The following is a 12,235-nucleotide window of genomic DNA, read 5'->3' as shown; positions in this document are numbered from 1 at the left end:
TTCCTGTGTTCGCCTCGAACACCCAACTCAAGTTCATCAATAATAAATCATACCACTAAAGAGTTATTATTAAACTACCGCACCAATCCTATATTACATTATGGGCTCCTTCTTATTATGAGTGCATTAGTCTCCCTGTGTTTAAGATATCGAATGCCCATTAATTAAATGAGTTACTGACAACTCAATTAATATCTAGCTTCAAGAGTAGTACCACTCAACCCTATTGTCATGTCGGGCTAAGTCCACTTGCATGATTTACATGACAATCCTTATGAACTCCTCAAGGGGGCATCATCAACCTAGATAACTAGGACATAGTTTCCTTCTATAATTAACAACACACTATATAAATAATATTATTTCCCAACTTATCGGACCTATTGATTTAACGAATAAATCTCACCCATTGATAAATTAAAGAAATAAATACTAAGTATATGTACTTGTTATTATATCGGGATTAAGAGTGTGCACATCCATAATAACAGAGGTTCTGTTCTTTTATGCAGTCAGTATAAAAGGAACAACCTCAAATGGTCCTACTCAATACACACATAATGTACTAGTATAATTTTATAGTCAAGATAAACTAATACCAAATTACACTACAACTATTCCAATGATTTGTCCAATCCATCTTGGTTGTGACATACTATTTATAATTTATAAGGAACTGATAACATGATATTCTGTGTGACATTATATATCATGTTATCTATAATATAAATTAAATGGACAACTACATTTAACATAAATGTAGACATTTGACTAATGTGATTCTTATTACAAAATAAATGTTCATTCAATAAATGTTCATACAAAAAGGTAGGCTTTTAGTATACATCCTAACAACCTTGACTACCACCTCACTTTGACTTTAATATCTATGTTTTCTCCTGAACTCACTCTCTACAACTCATATCACTAGCCTCCCCTTCAAGTCTAGTCGAAGAAGGTATAACCGACTGACTAGAATCAAGTTCTAGTTTCACTCACTCCTCCTTTGTGACTATAAATGCTACTTCTTTCCCAAGACCCTCAGAAGTGTAGTCGATTCATTCATCATTTACTCTATCTGTTGGTGCAATATCCCTCAGGTCAAGGCTGACCTGGTTGACCAAGCTTGAGTCTTGGTTTGAGTTTCGATGTTTGACAATGCAGTTCTGCATTTGGGGAGATTGTCTGGTGCAATTCCCCTCTGATCAGGGTCTGATCAGGTTGGATGAAAAAGAGGCAAGTAGGTCAAGGTTGACCGGATACTTGACTAGGAAGTCCTAGTGAGTGAAGCTAGGCAGAAGGGAAAATCCTGGTGAGTGAAGCCAGGTGAAAGTCCTAGTGAGTGAAGCTAGGCAGAAGGAAAAATCCTGGTGAGTGAAGCCAGGTGAAAGACCTAGTGAGTGAAGCTAGGCAATTGGGAAGTCCTAGTGAGTGAAGCTAGGCAGGAGGAAAATCCTGGTGAGTGAAGCTAGGTGAAAGACCTAGTGAGTGAAGCTAGGCAATTGGGAAAGTCCTGGTGAGTGAAGCCAAGCAGGAGAAATCCAGAGGGGTCAAGGTTGACCAGACATCTGGTGAGAATCCAAGTAGGTCAAAGGGATTGACCGGATACTTGGCACGAGGAAGAAAAGTCCAAGTAGGTCTTAGGGATTGACCGGATACTTGGCAAGAAGAGAAAAGTCCAAGTGGGTCAAAGGGATTGACCAGACACTTGGTGAGAGAGTCCTAGCTGGTCAAGGGTGACCGCATGCTAGGTCTTATGTACCAACAAGTCATGGTTGACTAGATGTTGGTTTAGGGAGCTTTCTACTTGGTTTTGGGCAAAAACCAAGATCTGGATTGATCAGCCGATTGATCCAGCAGATTTGGATTGATCCGTGGATCGATCCAGCAGATTTGGATTGATCCGTGGATCGATCCAGCAGATCTGGATCGATCAGTGGATCGATCCAGAAGATTTGGATCGATCGACCGATCGATCCGGTGAGTCCCCGCGAACAGAACCGCTCTGGATCGATCGGTGGATCGATCTAGAGGTCCCAATCGATCAGTGGATCGATTGGGACGCTGCTGCTTCGCGCGATAAGCGCTGGATCGATCCGTGGATCGATCCAGGCGTTTTTCCAGAGCACAGAGGCGCTCTGGATCGATCCGTGGATCGATCCAAAGCCTCCCCGATCGATTGGGAGCATTCCAATCGATCGGGATTCGACCGTTAGCGTCGATTTAAGCCGCAGGCGTTCATTTCCATCGGCATATCTTCACCGATTCATTTCAGATCTTCACCAGCTTCTTCACAGCTCTTCTCAAGCTCAAGATCGCCAGTTCTTGAAGGCTCTTGGAGGTTCTTCCAAGTCAAGAGGCGGATTAAAGCAAGAAGAAGAAACTAGGGTTAGGGTTTTTGCTCTCATTGTAAGCTTGTAAGCTTGTATTTCATTACCTTTCCCTTTCTTCTTGTATTGAGTCTTGTAGGGCTTCTCCGCCCTTGGTAGTTACCATAAAGGAGAGTTTTATTAGTGGAGGGTGTGTGTGTAGGTGTGGATCCTTGGACTAGTCACCTCTTGTGAGGTGGATACCAAGTAAACCAACCTTGTTAGCGTTGTGTGGTTTGTTTCTGTATTTTCCGCTGCGCATCTTTGAAGAAACAAGCAACGCCGAGCAACGAGCACGCGACGAGCTATTCACCCCCCCTCTAGCTACTTTTCGGTCCCAACAAGTGGTATCAGAGCGAGGCCGCTCTTCACCGGAATCATCGCCGGAAGGGTCAAGCATAACAAGAAGAGCTAGAGGGTGAAGAAGTTGAAGCAAAATTGTCAAAGTCAAAGAAATTCAAAAGCTCAACTTCTACAATGGAATTCCGAGATGGGCTCGGATTCGACACGAGGGTGGCTCCACCATACACTTCCACGAGCTTCGATTCTTGGAAATCAAGAATCGAAAATTTTCTTATGATGGAGATAGAGCAATGGTTTGCTCTTATGGAAGGCTTCAAGACTCCAACAAACTCAAAGGGCAAAGTTCTCAAGAGGAGCAAGTGGAGCCAAGAGCAAGTCCAAAGGTGCGAGGCAAATGACAAAGTGACCAAGCTTTTGGTCAATTTATTGCCAAGCACCATCCTTTGCAAAATTGGAGAATTTAAAGATGCAAAGGAATTATGGTGTAAATTGGCCAAGCTTCATGAAGAGATCCCCTCCACTGTACAAGAGCAAGAAGAATCCAGAGAGGGTGACTCTTTGGAGCAAGACCAAGAGGAGGACTCCGAGGTTGAGAGATGCTCAACCTCCGAAGAAGAAGTCCAAGAAGAAGCTTCATCTTCAAGGGAGTGCAATGAAGAGAACAAGGAGGAAGCATACTCCTTGTTCCATGTACAAGATGATGAAGCCTCCACCTCTAGGATTGAGGGGGAGTGTAGATCAATGAACCCGGAGCAAGAAGAGGCCTCCACATCCGGGTCAAGTGAAGAAGAAGAAGATGGTGCCACCTCCAAAATTCAAGAAATATCAAATGGAGGAGCAAGTGCCATCCCTACACAAGAAGGTATGAATGTTTCAATTAAAAATAAAAATCATATAATATGTTTTGAGTGTAGAAAAAGTGGGCACTACAAGAGCAAATGTCCCAACTTGGCCAAGAAGAAGGGTCAAGTGACAAGGAGAAGCCCAAGGAGACCACCCGGGACAAAGAAGAGCAAGGAGCACATTGTGTGCTTCTTGTGTCAACAAAAAGGGCATTACCGAAGTCAATGCCCCAAGGGGAAGAAGATGGTCAAGGCTCAAGGAGGCACTAGTCAAGGGGGAGCCTCCAAGGTAAAGAAGAAGGTAACATTTATTGAGCCTACCCCTTTACGTTATGGTAAAAAGCATGATAGTTCTAATTTTTATCATTTTAATGCAATTTACCATAAGAATAGAAAGCATGAGGGCATTAAGGAAAAGCATGTGGCCCTACATGCCAAGACTACCCAACCTAAGGTTAGGAAGGTAGATAGACATTTGGGCAAGAACACTAAGGATAATAGATACAAGCCCAAGAATAAAAATGCTCATGGATCAAATGAAAAATCAAATACTAAGGACTTAGTGAGGGAAAATCAAGTCTTGAGGTCAAGACTTGATAAATTAGAAAAGACCCTAAAAAGATTGGAAAATATCCTATTAGGGCAAAATGAGCATAACCTAGGTTTAGGGGTACAAAAGCCATCAAATGACCATAGAGGTTTGGGATATAAAACCAAAGCAAAAAATGATGTGCCTAGTTATCATAGGGTTCCATATAGTTATGGAACAAACCCTAAGTCTAGAGGTCAAGTCAAGGATACAAGGGAAGATATCCCTAGAAGTATATTTGCAACCAAAGTGACTAAGACTTCTAAGAAGTCTAAGAAAGTCACTAACAAGGTCACAAGGGAGGCTATCCCTAGAGTTGACTTAGAAAATGTGACCAAGGCTTCTAAGAAGCCCAACAAGGTCACTAGGAAGGTATCTAGGGAAGTTATCCCTAGTGAGTACCTAAAGGATCCAAGGAGCACAAATAGGTGTTGGGTTCTTAGGAGCATCTTCTCTACCCCATAGATGGGTTAGAAAGTGTCAACTCCGATTAGAAGGGTAGTTAACCCAACTTAGAGGAAATTGACACTCAAGGAGCATTTTCAAGGTTTTTGTTAACCTTTGAAAATGAAATGGAATTATTATTTACTCCTTGAAAGAGTAAAATGTGCATAATGGTGGAAAAATTAATTTTATCTTAAAATGGCATAAATTGGGAAAACCTAGAGAAATACCAAGTTGGGATTTTGGTATTCTCTTAGAAATTTAAGGCAATCCGGACCTTGATTTATGTGATTACTCTTGAGGAAAAATGGAATATGCAAACATTTGAGGATATGCTTAATTTTTAAGTGGCATAAACAAATCAAGAGAAATAGAAATGTCAATTTAGGTTTTGTCATTTCTTTGAAGCATTTAGGGTAATCTAGGTTTAACGTTTTAAGTTAAAACAAGTAGTATATTTTGAGTTAGCTAAGTGGTTAAGGATACTTAAAAAGGAAATCTAGGTATATTTTATTTATGCTAAACCTTGCCATGATTGTTTGCCCATCATATGCCATGACATCATGTCTATTTTTGCATTCATGTTTTATTATGAAAAATTCAAAAATACCATGTCATGACATTCATACATCATGTAGTTATAGGATATTTTCTTTTGAAAATTATTTCCTTTTTATGTATGCCATAACATAATCATGCATTAAGTTTAATTCCTTGTAATTAAGGACAAATGGCATTTAACAACACTTATTAACAAGTGACATCCTAGGTGGATGTCTAATATCTCTAAAATGCATAGATAGATAAGCATGATCCCTAGAATAGGGCAAAACCAAAGTTTACATCTCACAAAGACCTATAAGATGACTTGTATGTGTTTTGTCCACAATAGATACAAGTGAGATGTTAGGACGATGAACAAAACTCAACATGTTGATTTAGTGCATTTCTTTGAGTTTTAAGTTCATCAAAACACATAGTTATGTGTTTTCCCATCATTGGGAAAGCTAATGTACAAGTCATGTGCATTAAGCCCAAGGAACATGGTGGGATATTGGTTTTGAAAATGTTTTTAAAAATAATTTTGGAAAACCTTGGTGAAGGCTATCTTTTGATAGTAATCACCATTGAATAGTTATACACAAACTTAAAGAAAACACTAAAGTTTTTGCAAGTTCTCAAGTTTGTGTCAATCTTTGAAAATATGATGTATTTTCATAGAAAACTATTTTTCCATGATAAAGTATGCCCTAAATAATGTCTACACGAAATTTCATGATTTTTAGATTTTTGTAGAATTTTCTAGGGGTTTCTGAAGTTGGCTGAATTTGAAATTCAGCAACTATCAGAGCTCGAATCGATCCATGGATCGATTGGAGTGTCTGAATCGATCAGTGGATCGATTCAGAAGGCAATTCTAGCGAGCAGAAGCTCGCTGGATCGATCAGCCGATCGATCCAAGAAGACTGAATCGATCAATGGATCGATTCAGCAGGGTTCAATCGATTGGAACCCAACTCCAATCGATCGAAGATGCTGATTTTGGCTGGGAAGGTCTGATTTCAGCATCTTTAAACCTATTTTAGTCTAGGTAACCATTCCAAACCCCTGAAAATACATTTGTATACATAAAAAGGGTGTTTTCGTGTGGAAAAGAAGGATGGATTGGTTAAGGAAGGCTAAGTTGAAGTTTAGGTTGAGGTTTGTTTCAAATTTTGAATATTTGAACCTCAAAACTTCTAAAATTGGGTTTCCTAAAGTTTTAAGGATTCCAAGTCATTGTTGGTGCAATGACAGAAGTTACCATCATGTCTTTAGGGGGAGGGGCTCTTTAAAGACATGAAAATTATTTTTCATGAACCTTGGAAGGTGGTTAACCTTCCGTTAAGAACATGCTCAAGGTTGAGCGTTTGAATTTTAATGGGGAGTGGATATCCTCATTATTCAAGTGGCTTCAAGTGGATAATGCTCAAGGATGGGCATTTGCCTACATTGGGGGAGAATGTAGGGTTAAGGATAATGAAGGGTATGAGACCTTCATTATCGTGTTGATCACAACGAGTGAAGTTGTGAACAATGATGAGCAACTCTTCAGGGGGAGAGTTTTCAACAAGTGAATTTGTTGATGTGTGCCCAAAAATGGGGCATGGTTTGATGTGTGCCAATATGGGGAGAATGAAAGGGAGTAAGTTAGGATTTCATTACCTAGAGGGAGTTTGCCCTCTTAGGGGGAGAATGAAGGGCTTAACTTATGTATTCATTGCCCAGTGGCATGAAGCAGGTTTAGGCTATGGGATTAGCCTAACTTACATGTGGTATTGTAAGTGATAGTGTTGGTATTGTCAAACATCAAAAAGGGGGAGATTGTTGGTGCAATATCCCTCAGGTTAAGGCTGACCTGGTTGACCAAGCTTGAGTCTTGGTTTGAGTTTCGATGTTTGACAATGCAGTTCTGCATTTGGGGGTGTAATTCCCCTCTGATCAGGGTCTGATCAGGTTGGATGAAAAAGAGGCAAGTAGGTCAAGGTTGACCGGATACTTGACTAGGAAGTCCTAGTGAGTGAAGCTATGCAGAAGGGAAAATCCTGGTGAGTGAAGCCAAGTGAAAGTCCTAGTGAGTGAAGCTAGGCAGAAGGGAAAATCCTGGTGAGTGAAGCCAGGTGAAAGACCTAGTGAGTGAAGCTAGGCAATTGGGAAGTCCTAGTGAGTGAAGCTAGGCAGGAGGAAAATCCTGGTGAGTGAAGCCAGGTGAAAGACCTAGTGAGTGAAGCTAGGCAATTGGGAAAGTCCTGGTGAGTGAAGCCAGGCAGGAGAAATCCAGAGGGGTCAAGGTTGACCAGACATCTGGTGAGAATCCAAGTAGGTCAAAGGGATTGACCGGATACTTGGCACGAGGAAGAAAAGTCCAAGTAGGTCTTAGGGATTGACCGGATACTTGGCAAGAAGAGAAAAGTCCAAGTGGGTCAAAGGGATTGACCAGACACTTGGTGAGAGAGTCCTAGCTGGTCAAGGGTGACCGCATGCTAGGTCTTATGTACCAACAAGTCATGGTTGACTAGATGTTGATTTAGGGGGCTTTGTACTTGGTTTTGGGTAAAAACCAAGATCTGGATTGATCAGCCGATTGATCCGTGGATTGATCCGGGATCGATCCAGCAGTTTGGATTGATCCGTGGATCGATCCAGAGATCTGGATCGATCCGTGGATCGATCCAGAAGATCTGGATCGATCGGCCGATCGATCCGGTGAGTCCACACTCGCTCCGGATCGATCGGTGGATCGATCCAGGTCCCAATCGATCGATGGATCGATTGGGGGCCCTCAGCGATAAGGGCTGGATCGATCCGTGGATCGATCCGCCGATAAGCACTGGATCGATCCGTGGATCGATCCAAAGCCTCCCCGATCGATTGGGAGCATTCCAATCGATCGGGATTTGATCGTTAGCGTCGATTTAAGCCGCAGGCGTTCATTTCCTTCGGCAGATCTTCACCGATTCATTTCAGATCTTCACCAGCTTCTTCACAGCTCTTCTCAAGCTCGAGATCGCCAGTTCTTGAAGGCTCTTCCAAGTCAAGAGGCGGATCAAAGCAAGAAGAAGAAACTAGGGTTAGGGTTTTTGCTCTCATTGTAAGCTTGTAAGCTTGTATTTCATTACCTTTCCCTTTCTTCTTGTATTGAGTCTTGTAGGGCTTCTCCACCCTTGGTAGTTACCATAAAAGAGAGTTTTATTAGTGGAGGGTGTGTGTGTAGGTGTGGATCCTTGGACTAGTCACCTCTTGTGAGGTGGATACCAAGTAAACCAACCTTGTTAGCGTTGTGTGATTTGTTTCTGTATTTTCCGCTGCGCATTTTTGAAGAAACAAGCAACGCCGAGCAACGTGCACGCGACGAGCTATTCACCCCCCTCCTCTAGCTACTTTTCGGTCCCAACACTATCAACCTCGGGAAAGGGGTGACTTAATTTTTCAGAAGATTTAACTTTCCAACTCTCCCTTTAAAAGAGGATGACCCAACACCCATAGTTATATTCATCCCCTTTATTTGACTAAAATCCACTGCTCATGGTGTCAAACTTCGAGGTTGATGTACTATAATAACTTCATCAGCGGCTGGATCATATGGCTCAATTGCTCGCTCAGAAGGACATAGCCCTCACAGAGGCGCTACAGGAGAAGGACTTTTAATGTTCTCTTCGAAGGAAAATTGAAGAATGTTAGCTGGCCACTAAATCTCGGGTCCGTGCTGAGACAGCGTTGAAGATAAAAGCCTATTTGGATATAGAGAGTCAGACCCAAGTCATGATCCTTTTAAAAGGGAAACATGAATTTCCCTGTCCCTCGCAATCGAAGAAGTGAAGGCTAAGGATTATCTTATCACGCAACAACAACGAAACCTGTTTCCTTTTTGTATCCTTGCATATCTTCAGAACCACCAATATACTCCCACTTGCTTCATATACCAATTGAAGGAATAACATCGAACAAAATCACTTGGCTCTTCATACTGGATTCTCTGATTGAATATTATGTATGAGTTTCCAAACAGAATAATAACTTTGACCAGACATATAATACCGAGCGAAATGAACATACCGAATATATATGAGTATTTTATAATAAATTTCTGAGCTAAATAATGAATCGGACGGACATATAATGCTGAGCGAGATAAACAGACCGGATATATATGAGTAATGTATAATGAATTCTCAGACTGAATAATACACCGGTTGGACATATGGTTCCGAGCAAAATAAATAGACTGGCTATTTGTGAACATTTCATTGATGAATCCCTGGGCTGAATAATAAATCGATTGGATCTGTGATGTCGAGCGAAATAAACAGATCATATATTTATATAAACAACCTCCATAATGAATTTCTGGACTAAATAATAAATGGATCGGATCTATGATACTGAACAAAATAAACAGACCGGATATTTATAAACATTTCATGATATCTGGAATGAATATGATTTAAAGTCATGGTTCGACTTTAAACTAACTATGTAGAGTTTGAAGTCTCCAGCCATCTGTTTGTTTATCGCGATCGATCGACTGTGAGGTTTAAAATCTCCGATCGTCTGATGAGACCGATCGACTATAAGGTTTAAAGGTTTCGGTCGTCTGACGCGACCAATTGACTGTAAAGTATAAAGTCTCTAGCCATCTGACGCGATCCATCGACTTTAATAATTTTGCCTACACTTTTCATTAAATATATTGAGTAAAATACAAAAGTAAGTTACAAGTGTACTTGTCAAGCTCTATAAGCTTATAGATGATTGGCACTCCAAGGTCTATCTAATCTCCGGCCTTCAACATCTTCTAAATAGTAAGAACCAGAGATGAGCTTTTGTACCACCTTATAGGGTTCTCCCCATTGTGGGTCCAGCTTATTAACATCTCCGACCGGCTTGATTCGTTTCCAGCCTAAATCACCCACCTGAAAGAATCTAGGAATAACCCTTTTATTATAATTTTATCTCATTTTTTGACGATATGATAATAAGCTGAGCTGCTGCCTTGTCTCGTACTTCTTCTATCAAGTTGAGCTCCATAAGATACCGTACCGACCAGCATTATCTTTGTCATATAAGTGTCTCCGATCGGATTCCATGCCAATTTCGATTTGAATTATGACCTCCTCACCATAAACTGGATGAAAAGGAGTTATACTTGTTGATTCTCGAAGAGTTGTGTGTGTTGGAACCCCAAGGTAGTTTTGATGTGATCAAACAAGTTAAGTTAGGTCCTGTTGGGTTTAACCTTGTGTCTAAGTGTGCAGGAACTTATGACCACAGGAAGTCGAGCAAAAGACGCAGCTAGCGAGAAGGACAACACGGGAGAGAGCTGATGGGCTCGGTGCGTCTGAGGGATGAGGTGCTGCAGAAGAGTACGCGAGCGGACGAGAAGGATGCGCGTGACCTTTCCGAGGGACGAGAAGCTGGAGCGGAAGGTTGCTCGAGAAGGCTAGAAGTTGTGTTCGGGTGACCCTATTTCGGATGACTGAAATCACCCAAGCGAGTGGAGCCAGAGCGGAAGACCCGGACTGAGGCGAGCGGAACTGGAGTGGAAGACCCGGACGAAAAATGTTAATTGTGTTGACTTTCCTGGTTTGAGCGCCCGGACCATCCGGGCGCCCGGAATCCAAACTTTACCCAAATCAACATGGCGTTTAACCGTTGCATCGGGGATAGAATTCTATCTCATTCCAGGCGCCCCGACCAGGACTATAAATACAACCCTGGTTAAAGAGATTCTGAATAACACTTGTGATTCATTCTAGTTTTGTTTTATTTTGTAATTGAGTACTTCAACTGTTGTAAGAGGCTTCTCCACTTGAAGGAGATTATTTACTGAGCTCCAACTTCCTTGGATTAACAAGCTCCCCGGTTGCAACCAAGTAACCCTTTCATGGCTCTTTTCTTTCAGTCATTTATTTTATTTATGCAAGTGTTAGATTAATTAAGTCGTAAATTTGAGAAAGGTTCTTTTTATTTGTCAAGGCTATTCACCCCCCTTTAGCCGGCTGCCAACGGTCCTACAATATGATATTCCCATAACACGCTGGGTAATTTATCCACCCAACTTCCTTCAACATGATCTAATTTAGTTTTGAGTCATATGATAATCTCCATGTTCGTTACCTTGGCTTGCCCATTACTATGTGAATAAGCCATAGAGGTGAACGTCTGGGTAATACCATATCCCGAACACCATTCTTGAATTTTTCTACCTTGAAACTGCCTTCCATTATCAAAAACTAGCTTATGTGGGATGTCAAATCTATAAATAATATGTTTCCATAAGAATTTGATAATTGCTTGTTCAGTAATTCTGGCCAATGATTCAGCTTCCACCCATTTTGAAAAATAATCCATAGCTACCAATAAAATTCTCCTCTAAACAAGTGCCTTAGGAAATGATCCCATTATATCCATACCCCATTGATCAAAAGCACAACATACAATAGAGGTCTCCGGTAATTTAGTGGGATGATAAGAAATATTCTGATGCTTCTGACAAGATAAACATGTTTTCAAGAGTTGAGCAGCATCAACTTGTAAAGTGGGCCAAAAATATTTTGCCAATAATATTTTCCTGACAAGAGATTGACCTCCTACATGATTACTACAAAAGCCTTGATGCACTTCTTGTAAAATATACTGTGTATCATCTGGCCCAATGCACTTAAGTAAAGAACAAGAGAAGGCTCTTTTATAAAGCTAGTCCCAAACCATAGTGAACCGGCCAACTCTCTTCTTAAATACTTGTGCTTACTCTCTATCAGTTGGTAGAATACCTTGTTGTAAGAATAAAATAATTGGCGCCCTCCAATTGCTTTGTAATTCTAAATCGACCTGCCTCTCAATGCAAACTACCAATAATGATTGCTTCATAGGCTTATCCAAATTCCAAGGAATTATGATAGAGACCAATTTAGCTAACTCATTTGTTGTCTGATTATCTGAACGGAGAATTTTATGTATATTAACTGTAGGATCGAAAAGAATTTAGATATCTCCATAATGGTATGATATTGTCCACTTTGGGCCTAAGCCCTCATGGTTTTGCTCTTGGGCTCTCCCCAAAAGCCCTCATGCCAAATGGAGATATCTTTCTCTTATAAACTCATGATCTTTCCCATGTGTTTTTAATGTGGGATTATGTTTGCAAC

Source organism: Zingiber officinale, chromosome 1A, assembly GCF_018446385.1.
Source record: "Zingiber officinale cultivar Zhangliang chromosome 1A, Zo_v1.1, whole genome shotgun sequence".
NCBI lineage: Eukaryota > Viridiplantae > Streptophyta > Magnoliopsida > Zingiberales > Zingiberaceae > Zingiber > Zingiber officinale.
Note: the sequence above shows the minus strand (reverse complement) of the source record.